This window comes from Arvicola amphibius, chromosome 2, assembly GCF_903992535.2.
Source record: "Arvicola amphibius chromosome 2, mArvAmp1.2, whole genome shotgun sequence".
Taxonomy (NCBI): domain Eukaryota; kingdom Metazoa; phylum Chordata; class Mammalia; order Rodentia; family Cricetidae; genus Arvicola; species Arvicola amphibius.
The window spans coordinates 150,338,201-150,350,333 of NC_052048.2; the positions used below are offsets into that span (position 1 = coordinate 150,338,201).

The following is a 12,133-nucleotide window of genomic DNA, read 5'->3' on the forward strand; positions in this document are numbered from 1 at the left end:
CCCCTGAACTCTATGCCACAGCAACCGCAAACAATATCCACCTTCCCTTATCCCCAGTCCATCTGGTACATTCCTACCTCCCCTTGATCCTGGCTCAAAGAATCATGCTGCCTCCCCTGGTCTCTGCCAGTGGAACTGACACCAGCTCTGCCTGTGTCCCAGACTCCTGTGTAGACTCCATCTGTCACCTTGTCCCACCCTTTTCTACCTTATAGATGTCTATGAAAGTTGCCCATTTAAAAAACACAACAACAGGCTTAGAAAACAAGGCCTTTTTTCTTTGACAATTGTAAGGCAGAGTTTCTAATTTGAGTGTGATTGACAAAGTATCCTACAGTGTACACATGATTGTTTAAAAATATTAAAAGACCATTTAGACATTAATATATACTGTCCACTAATTCTATGTTATTTTTTAAGTGTGGGGGTATCAGGTATGGTGGCTTACATCTATTAATACCAGCATTTGGGAAGCTGAGGCAGAAGGATCACTTTGAGTTCAAGGTCAGCTAGGCTACATAATGAACTTTCCAAGCCAGTCTCGGCTGCAGAGTGAGGCCATTTTAAACAAGGGGGTGGCATGGGTGGAGAGCCACTGGAGAGATGGTTCAATGGGAGCACTTGATCTTGCAGAGGACCTGAGTTTAACTCCCAGAATGCTCATGGTAGCTCACACCCATCCATAACTCCAGTTCTGGGACACCCTCTTCTGACCTCCACAAGTACAAAGCATGCATAGTACACATACATACATGCATGTAAAACACTCATATACATAAATCTAAAGGAGCTTTTTAAGTAATAAATGCAGATATTGTGAACCATATGACCCAAACATATTTCTGATATGCATATCTTGAAATTCTGAATAAGATTTAATAAACATGCTTTCAAATACAAAGCTAAGACAAAAAATAAAGGGAAAGAGTATATGCCCAAAATGAAGACAACTGCATGCCCAAGTTACAATTATAGAAGTCCCTCTTGTACCTATCTGGGGTTGGTTGGGTCTGGAGAAGGGTACAGCTATAAGTCCAAGGACTCCCCAAAACTGGACTCCACAAAAACCTTGTACACCATGTCATCAGCACACACGAGCTTCCAAAACATGTCCTGGCACCATAGCACCATGTGAAGGTGAAGGTGGGTCTCCTGGGAAATAGATGCTAAAACAGTTTGAAGTTTACGAGTGAAGATGAAAGGAAGAGGAAGCCGGATTTTACAGGCCCCATCTCAGGCCACAGGCAGGTGGAGCACCTGTGACAGGAAGAGGCAAGGAAGCAGGTTTGGAAATCAGGAGCACAGCAGGATGTAGACCTGGCAGTTTCAACCAGCCCAACAAGTTGATCTAGAGCAAATGCTGCCCACTGAAGGCCTCCAACCCTAGCCCTAAATGACCAAGCCCCAACCGCCTGCTTCTCAGTCCCTGTCAAGCAGAACATGAAAACCAAAGCATTTCCCAAAGGTGTTCACGGCAAGCTGAATGCAAGTCCTTAAACTGAGATCCAAGTTGTAGAGCAGCATGGCTGCCACAGACGACAAAAGCTGGTCTAGCTCAAGCTGGGCTCTGGTGTGGTAAGAGCAAAACCCTCCTTGAGAATTCAAAACCAGAACTTGTAGCCAGGCAATGGTGGTGCACACCTTTAATCCCAGCACTCTGGAGGCTGAGGCAGGAGGATCTCTGTGAGTTTGAGGCCAGCATGGTTTATAAAGTAAGTTCCAGAACAGCCAGAGCTGCACAGAGAAACCCTGTCAACAAAAAACAAAAAGACAAACAAAACAAAACAAACAGCAGAGCTTGTATCTGTTAGTACCATACCTAGCAGGTTAGGGGTTCAAATTTACATTATCCAAGGGGTTGATATTAATATATGGGCAGAAAAAATGGGCAGAGAACAAAGATAGAACTGAAGTTCCCAGGTAAAGCAGGGTCGATAACAGGAGGAGCCACCCCAGAATATAAACCTCAAACCCTGCTCAATATAAACACACAACCACACATTACAAAACCAGAAGCAATCTTCCTGAGCGGTGGTGGTGCATGCCTTTAATCCCAGAACTCTTGAAGCAAAGACAAGCAGACTTCTATGAGTTCAAGGCCAGCCTGGTTTATGGAACAAGTTCCAGGATAGCCAAAGCTACATAGAAAAACTCTGTCTCAAAATAATAATAATAATAAATAGAAAATAATCTACCATTAATAAGAAATACTAATATCATGATTGTATTCAAGAACTCAAATTCATATAAAGATATTCCTAAAGTCAGATGCTGTGGCTCACACCTCTAATTCCAGCACATGGGAGGCAAAGGCAAGTATATCTTTGTGAATTCGAGGCCAGCCTGATCTACACAGTGAGTCCAGGACAGTCAGAGCTACATAGTAAGACCCTGTCTCAAACAAACAAACAAACCTATTTCTGAAGATGATATGACTTGTTAAGCGTGTATAAAACTAACAGCACGAAGGTGGAAAGTAGAAAATGCATAGTCAATAGAAACCACTAAACCTTAGTCATCAATCTTCTATGCAATTGTGAACCCTACAAGCTACAATAAAACCAGCCTTGTAAGATGTGCCCAGTGGTTCAATAGTGGCAAGAATGTCATGGGAGTAACTGACCCCTTCTGACTGGATTTAAGACCCATTCCACAGATGGAACCTATACCTGCACCGTTATCAGGGCCAAGAACCTGTGGCTAGACTGGCCATAGGCTCTAGGGGAGAACGTACTATATTACTCTCTCTGCTAAAGGGACACAGCGTTAAACTGACTCCTGATGAAGTATTGTTAGAGATTAGTGCGTCTCTCAATCCTCACCAACCTCATCAGCTGTTTAGTGCACAGCAATTAACACAGAGGTCCACATTTGGTCAAGGTACAAAGAATAAGGAACTACCAAGTGTTTGGCCCTAAATGGTGCATCTTTATCACTCTCTTCTCCTACCAAGGTTCAGGGATCATGGTGGGAAAAGGGGTGAGGGGTGGAAGGATTATGAGAGCCAAAGGTGGTAGGTGACTACAAAAGAACCCAGCAAGGCAGCTGCAAGTGTGGATTCACAGTGGCTATGAGAGCAAGCACAATATCTGTGACAGCTCAAGCCAAACAAAATCCCAGCACAGAGGGAGAGGGTGGGCACAAAGCCAACCCTTGCTGAGTTGCTATTGGTAAATAGACAGTTGCCAGGACAAGGAGAGTTGGTTTTCTTTAAGGATATGGTCCCTGGAAGGTGAAACATACTACAGTGGATGGCCACACACTCAAAATGATATAAACAGTGCTAATTGGATTTTTTCTTTTCTTTTTCTTTTTTTCTTTCTTTATTTTTATTTTTAAAGGGTTTTTTATTATTATATTTTATGTATGAGTTTACTGCTTGTATCCCTGCATGCCAGAAGAGGACATCAGATCCCACTATAGATGGTTGTGAGCCACCATGTGGTTGCTGGGAATTGAACTCAGGACCTCTGGAAGAGCAGCCAGTGCTCTTAACCTCTGAGCCATCTCTCTAGCCCTTTATTTTTCATTTTTTGAGACAGGGTTTCTCTGTTGCTTTGGAGCCTGTCCTGGAATGAGTTCTTGTAGACCAGGCTGGCCTTGAACTCACAGAGATCCGCCTGCCTCTGCTGGGATTAAAGGCATGCACCAGCCCAACATCCCTAATGTGGGGAGTCCTGTGACCCACAGAGTCTGCATCAGGAGGGCTACACAGAGAAACCCTATCCTGGGGGAGAGGGCAAGTGGGAAGGTATTTCTAGACAACCATAATATCCCATAATATTATCTTTTTAAGATTTATATATGAGTGCTCTATCTGCAAGTATGAATTTATGCCAGACAGGGGGCATAAGATCCCACTATAGATGGTTGTGAGCCACCATCTGGATGCTAGGAATTGAACTCGGGACCTCTGGAAGAGCATCCAGTGCTCTTAACTGCTGAGCCATTTCTCCAGCCCCCTAGCCTACACCTTTAATCCTAGGAATTAGGAGGCAGTGACAGGTAGATCTTCTGAATTTGAGGCCAGCCTTGTCTACACATGGAGTTCCAGACCAGTCAGGACTACACTGTGAGAACCTGTTGCAAAAACAAAGAAATAGGGTATTTCTAGAAGTAAAAGAGTGGCATCTTAGTTAAGGTGTCTTGTTTTCTGTAGCTGTGACGAAACACCAGGACCAAGAAGCAAGCTGGGGAGGAAAGGGTTCATTTGGCTGACACTTCCACATCGTAGTCCATTACTGAAGAAAGTCAGGACAGGAACTCAACAGGGCAGGAACCTGGAGGCAGGGGCTGATGCAGAGTCCATGGAGGGGAGCTGCTTACTGGCTTGTCCCCTATGGCTTGCTCAGTCTGCTTTCTTATAGAAGCTAGGACCACATGCCCAGGGATGGGCCCTCCCCCATCAATCATTAGTTAAGAAAATGCCCTACAGCTGGATCTTATGGAGGCGTCTGAAATAAGTTTCCCTCCTTTCAGATGACTTAAGCTTGTGTCAATATAACATAAAACTAGCCAGGACATATCATCACAAAAATTGAAAAAAAAAAAACTTAATGGAATGATTTAACAACAGAATCACCAATAGTTGAAAAGAATCATGGTCATCATTCATCAGTATTGGGGAGAATTCATTCCAAAGCCCTTACCCCATAGTCTTTGTATATAACCTATGCACATCCTCCCAGATGGCTTAAATCACATCAGTATTACTAGTGCCATCTAACACAATACAAATGCTATACAAATAGTTGGTATGTTATTTATTTAGGGATTAGTGACTATTTTTATAAAAATATTTTACGTCTAAACCCACAAATACTGAGAGCTAACTGTAGCTACATCAAAGATGAAGAAAGAGCCTAGAATGAAGAGTAGAGAAATGGTAAGTGGAAATTGTAGCTTTGGAGCCTATCCTGTAGGCCAGGCTGATATTGAACTCACAGAGATCTGCCTGTCTCTGCCTTCCAAGTGCTGGGATTAAAGGCGTGCACCACCACCGCCCAGCAGGCCCTGGGATTTCAAAGGTCAGAGATGACAAGAGTGGTGTACCCCATAACCACAGTACCACGGAGGCAGAGACGTCAGGAGTTCAAAACTAGCCTGAGCTACATGAGCTTCTGTCTTTAAAAAAAATGTTTTTTAATAAAATTAATTTTTTAAAAAGAAACAAAAAGATGGATATCAATTTGATTTAGGCTTTTTTGAGACAGGGTCTCACTTTTTAATACTGGCTGGCCTGGAACTTACTGTATAGACCAAGCTGGCCTCAAACTCAAAGAGAGCCACCTGCCTCCGTCTCTATTAAGTGCTGGGATTATTGGGCATGTGCCACCAAACCCAGTGAATCAGGTTTTGGACTTTCTAACTTAACCATACAATTTAAAATGTTAATTCACAACACTAAAAGAATAGCAGAATGGCACCTAGCAGAGGGAAAAATACAAAGGAAACCTGCTTTATTGAGCATGATTGTGTATGCATTTAATTCCAACACTCAGGGACAGAGGCAGAAGAACCTGTTGAGTTAGGCAGCCTGGGGTATATAGTGAAACTCTATCATAAAAAAAGGAATGAAGGGAGGGAGGGAGGGAGGGAGGGAGGGAGGGAGGGAGGGAGGGAGGGAGGGAGGGAAGAAGAAGAGCAGGCTCTGTGATCCTCCAGAGACAGCCATGTCTTCTCTCCTCATGCAGTACCAGCTCTTCCCTGAGAGTGAAAGGCTTTGATAGTATTGGGCACCTGGTTACCGGGGCAGCAATCAATTCTGGCAAAGTGGATACTGTTGCCATCAATGACTCTCATTGACCTCAACTACAAGGTCTACATGTTCCAGTATGACTCTACCTACCCACAACAAGTTCAATGGCACAGTTAGGACTGAGAACGGGAAACTTGTCATCAATGGGAAGGTCATCTCCATCTTCCAGGAGCGAGATCCTGGCAACATCAACTGGGATGATGCTGGGGCCAAGTGTGTTGTGGAGTCTACTGGGGTCTCCACCACCATGGAGGTCAGGGCACATTTGAATGGTGGGGCCAAAAGGGTCATCGTTGCTATACCTTCTGCCAATGTCCCCATGCTTGTGATGGGTGTGGAGTGGAGAAGTGTGACAACTCCCTCAAGATTGTCAGCAATGCTTCCTGCACCACCAACTGCTTAGACCCCCGGTCAAGGTCATCCATGACAATGTCGACATTGTAAGACACAGTTCTGCCATCACTGCCACCCCAAAGACTGTGGGGGCCCCTCTGGGAAGCTGTGCTGGAATAGCCACGAGACTGCCCAGAACATAACATCATCCTTTGCATCCACTGGTGTTGCCAAGGCTGTGAGCAAGGTCATCCCAGAGCTGAACGAAGCTCACCGGGTTGGCCTCCTATGCTCTACCCCTACCATGTCTATCTTGAATCTGACATGCCACCTAGAGAAAGCTGCCAAGTATAATGACATCAAGAAGGTGCTGAAGCAGGCATGGGAGGGCCCACTAAAGGGACATCCTGGGCTACACTGAGGACCAGGCTGTCTCCTGAGACTTTAATAGGGATGACCACACTTCCTCCTTTGATGCTGGGGTTGACATTGTTCTCAGTGAGAATTCTGCAAAGCTCATTTCCTGGTATGAAAATGAATAGAGCTACAGCAACAGGGTGGTGGATATCATGGCCACACGGCCTCACAAAGAGTAAGCGGCCCTGGACCAGGCACCCCAGTAAGAACCGGAAAGCAAGATAGAAGCCCTTAACTGTTGAGGAGTGCCTGTCCCAGCCGAGCATCTCCCCTCAGTTTCCATCCCAGACCTAGAAGAAGGTGCGGGACTTAGGGAATCCTACTCTCCTGAATACCATCAGTAAAGCTCACTGAATCCATACACCCCACTCCAAAATAAAAGGAAAGAAATCTGCTTAATCTAAGAAAAAGGAGAAAGTAACCCAAACAGTAAAATTAACAGGGAAGGGCAAGGAAGATGGCTCAGCAGGTTAAGGCACGTACCCTCAAGTCTGATGACCTGAGCCTGATCCATGGGGTCCACCCAGTGGAAGGAGAGAACCAGCTCACGACATTGTCCTCTCACTCCATGCGTGCCTCCTCACACACAAAATACATAGGTGAATGTAGTTTTAAAAATTTTAAGACAAATTTTAGTGTCATTTTTGCCCAGGGAACATGCTAATCTCTGCATCGTTCCAATTTTAGCACATGAGCTACCGCTGCTACAGAGAGCACTAATATTAAAGCCTTGTGGGGTTTTTGTGTTTTGTTTTTGTTTTTGTTTTTTTTTTTTTTTTTTGAGACAGGGTTTCACTGTGTATCCCTGTAACAAGCTATATGAACCTGACTGGCAGGGGACTCAGAGATCCACCAGCCTCAGCCTCTTGAGTTCTGGGATTAAAGGTGTATGTCACCATGCCTAATTTAAAAATGCTTTTTTTTGGGGGGGGGGCTGGAGAGATGGCTCAGAGGTAAGAGCACTGCCTGCTCTTCCAAAGGTCCTGAGTTCAATTCCCAGCAACCACATGGTGGCTCACAACCATCTGTAATGAGGTCTGGTGCCCTCTTCTGGCCTGCAGGCATACACACAGACAGAATATTGTATACATAATAAATAAATATTAAATAAATAAAAATGCTTTTTATTTTTTTGTGTTTGTATCATGTATCTGCGGGTGCCCAAAGAAGCATTATGAAGGTGTCAGAGTCTCTGGAGCTGGAGGCATGGGTGGTTGTGAGCCTCCCGATGTGGGTGCTGGGAACAGGACTGTGTCCTCTGGAAAGGCTGCAGATGCTCTTCATCGCTGGGCCGTCTTTCCAGCCTTTGTTTTTTAATGATGGGAAAATCCAAACCTTCACTATGAAGTAGAAAAGTTCTTGGGATGAAGAACAAATTGTGCTTTCAAGTTTCAAAAGCATGAACCCACTGAGGCAGAAAATTATCTTTCTTTTTCTAGTGACCGTCCTGTTCCCACACTGTGTCAAACCTTCCTTTCTCACTGGCTATTCGGTACCATAATGACACCTTGCTAAGATGCCAAAAGATTTTGTCACTTGCTCTTATCAAGAAAAGCACCATGCTTTGTGCAGTCCTGACTGCATTCAGAGTTCAGTGTTAAACATTTAGCAAAGAACTGGATGGCTCAACAGCTGTGAGACCAGCAGAGTACCCTTCCCACCTTCCCTCCTAGCTTTCTTTCTCTTCCCTTATTTCCTTTGCTCAGACTTAGGCCTAGACTTAATTTTGAGACAGGGTCTCCTTAGCCTTGACCAGCCCATAACTCAGAGATCTACCTGCCTCTGCCTCCTAAGCAATGGATTAAAGGTGTGTGCCACCATACCCAGCTAATGGCCTAGACTCTCACAGAACATTCGTCTGGCTTTAGGAATTTACACAGGAGCTGGTAATCCCATACCTGAGAGGCAGAGGCAGGTAGATCTCTCTGAGCTCCAGGACAACCTGGACAGCCAGGGCTATAGAGACCCTATCTCAAGATAGATTAGATTAGGTTAGTTTGAATTAGATAGAAATTAGGGGCAGAGGATACATAACCTGCCATTAGCTTGGCTCCATGTTTGCCTGTGAGTACCCCTTAGATGCTGAGAATCAGTCCTAGAGAGGTAGATGGAAATCCCTGCCTTTTTGTGGTACAGGCATCTAACCCTTTAGGATGAAGCCCAGTGGGCAGCCTGTGACCGCCCCTTCATCCATGATGCTTTGTAAGAAGGTAAAGAAGCTGCTGAACTCTTATCTAGTTCATGTACTTGCAGGGCTCAAGAGGTGTTGGGAAGGCCTAGAAGCCACCCTGCCTTTTAAAATCTCTGCAGAAAAGGTGATGCATGCCTTTAATCCCAGCAATCAGGAGGCAGAGACCAGCGATCTCTGTGAGTTCAAGGCCAGCCTGATCTACAGAGGGAGTTCCAGGACAGCAAGGATGGTTACACAGAGAAACCCTGTCTCAAAAAGCAAAAAAAAAAAAAAAAAAAAAAAAAAAGAAAGAAAGAAAAGCAAAAAGAAAAGCAAAAAAAAAGAAAAAAAGAACAAACAAAAACAGTAACAAAACTCTACACTAAAACCTGTTTGTGTCTTAAGTGTGCCCACTCCTGAAGGGAACTGACGTCTGCTCTATATGTGATGGGAACAGGTCAGTGATTGGTCAGTCCTGGACAGTGATCATGCTCCTGAAGCTCTCTTCCGTCTCTTGAGATCACACAGAATTATGTGGGCACCTTCAAAGTCAGTCAAAGGACGAGGAGGAAAACATCAGCAAACACGAGCCCACGAAAGCCAGGACACCACTACTGCTATCAGACCAAGCAGGTTTTGATGCCAGTGGCACTACTTACTAGGATTTAAAGTCACAATATCAAAGGGAAAACAAGTTTAATGTACCTAACATGGCCTCAAAATTACATAAAGCAAAAAAATAAACTATAGAACTATAACAAAAAATAGGGAATGAGGTATTTTTACATACTTCTCTCAGTAATTGATAAATGAATAAGACTATAAGAAACCTGAAAGGGGAGCTAGAGAGATGGCTTAGTGGTTAAGAGCATTGCCTGCTCTCCCAAAGGTCCTGAGTTCAAGTCCCAGCAACCACATGGTGGCTCACAACCATCTGTAATGGGGTCTGGTTCCCTCTTCTGGCCTTCAGGCATACACACAGACAGAATATTGTATACATAATAAATAAATATTGTATACATAATAAATATTTTAAAAACTAAAAAAAAGAAACCTGAAAGGTAGCAGGCGGTGGTGGTACACACCTTTACTGAGGCAGAGGCAGGTGGGTCTCTGTGAGTTCAAGGACAGTCCAGTCTATAGAAAACAAAACAAAACAAAAACCTGAAAGGTGTGGTTTTCCAGAAACGTTTTCAGTCATTTACAAAAGTCAAGATCTGGGTGTGGTGGTGCACACCGGCGATCCTAACACTGAGAAGGTGGAGTGTGGTGGTGCACACCTATGATCCCAGCACTCAGGAAGTGGAGGCAGAAGGATCAGGAGTTCAGAGTCAGTCTTACCTACAAAGCCAGTCCAGGGCCAACCTACCTGAGATCCAGCCTCAAAAACAAAAATAAACAAAGTACCAGCACTGCTGCAGAGTAAAACACAGCACATTTCAAATAACCTATTTTGTTCAGACTGCTCTTAAAAATCACAACACACTAAAATAAAAAGTAAATAATAAAACAATACATAATTTGTGGGGAGGGCGGTACTGAGAATTGACCTAAAGCCTTTTTATACACTAGGCAAATCTTTTACCACCCAGCTACATATAATCGTGACCCTATAAAATGTTTTTGTGACTAGGCATGTAGGCAAATTCCTTTAATCGCTACAGAAGCAGGCAGCGTGGTCTACACATTAGTTCCAGGGCAGACAGGGATATATTGTGGGACCTGTCTCAAAAAAACAGACAAACAACAAAAAAAACCACACCAAATCAAACAAAAATTGTAAAGATAATAGTCATTTATTGAAGAAAATGTAAAATATTTAATAGTGTTTTAGGGAAGCAATCCTCCCTCCCATCCAACTACTATCCAGGCCTGACCTGGTTTAGTTTCTGAGATCAGTCCAGTTCAGGACAGTTTGGAAACAGATCAATCTTTTCTATGGGAAGTTCATAGCAAAATTTCATCTGATTACAGAACATATAACATTGATGTTTAAATATACAGCTGGTAATCCCAAGGGGGAGTAATACAAAGAGTACATACAATTACAGTAACAAACATACCAGTGTAAGAACAAAATACTGAGAAACAGAGAAAACTACATTCCTACAAGATATGCAAGAAAACACAGTCCAAGGTCCCGGTGGACCCAAGGCCTCAGATAACACAGAACCCTAAACTGTGAGATTATTGGTTTTAGGACCCCTACATGTACCAAAACCCATGGGTGCTTAGGCTCCTATCTAAAATGACAGTGTATTTATACAGAACTTAGATGTGCCTTCTCATATACTTTATGTCATCACCTGATTAGTTATACCTAATACATGCAAATTATTTGCAAATACTTGCTATACAGTATTGTTTGGGGAATAACCTGGCGAAGAAAAAGATCTGCAGAGATACAATTTTCTAGACATTTTTTTCACATTTACTTATTTTGTGGTGGAAGGTGCCATGAGGCACGTGTGGAGGGTCAGAGGACAACTTGTGGGAATTGGCTCTCTTCTTCCATTATATGGGTCCCAAGGACCAAATTACAGTCACCAGGCTCGAGGGCAAATGTGCCCAAAGATGGCTCACTGAGCCATCTTCCTACCCCAGATACAATTTTTAAAAAAAGATCCTCTGCAAGAGCAGCAAGCACCCTTAACTGCTGAGCCAGCTCTCCAGCGATAAAAACCATGACCAGAAGTAACTTCGGAACAAAATGGTTTATTTGGCTTATACCATGTAAGAGCACCTCATGGAGTTCGGAAGTCAGGGCAGGAATTAAAGGGAGGAATCTGGAGAGAACTGCTGCTTACTGGTTTGCCCCTCATGGTTGCTCAGCCTGCCTTCTTATACAAACCAGGACCACCTGCCCAGAATTGACATCACCCATAACTATCAATCATCAATCAAGAAAATGACCCTCAGTCTTGCCTACAGGCCTATCTGCTAGCAATGATTCTCAACCTATGGGTCGTGACCCCTTTGGGGAGGGTTAAATGACACTTTCACAGAGGTGGCCTAAGGCCATCAGAAAACACAAATATTCACATTATAATTAATAACAACACCAAAAATACAGTTATGAAGTAGCAAGGAAAAGAATTTTATGGGTGGAGTCTCCACAACATGAGAGACTGTATTAAATGGTTGCAGCCATTAGGAAGGCTGAGAACCACTGTGCTGGAGGCTTTTTCTCAATTGAGGTCACCTCTTCCTAAATGACTGGAACTTGTGTCAAGGTTGACAAAAAACTAACTAGCACAAAGACCCTACAGTCTATAACTTAAGGCACCCACTTAAAATGAAGTATAACTAACAAGTAAATGGTGAAAAGCAAGAGTTAACTTTAGAATTAGAGTTGCCAGGGTGCTAGCACACTTCTGTAAGCCAGCACTTGGGAAGCCAGGGCAACAATGCTGCCGGTGAATGCTAGCTGGGGTGCTGTGAATTCCAGAGCAGCC

At 43.7% G+C, this 12,133-nt stretch overlaps 1 non-coding gene and 1 pseudogene across 1 annotated transcript; one reads left to right on the forward strand and one right to left on the reverse strand.

Moving 5' to 3' along the window:
- The window catches only part of LOC121677095, a 59,258-nt pseudogene that overhangs the window by 2,193 nt on the left and 44,932 nt on the right, over positions 1 to 12,133 (forward strand).
- On the reverse strand, positions 7,122 to 7,225 carry LOC119808540. The gene has a single exon (XR_005284471.1). It is a non-coding gene; the product is annotated as a U6 spliceosomal RNA (small nuclear RNA).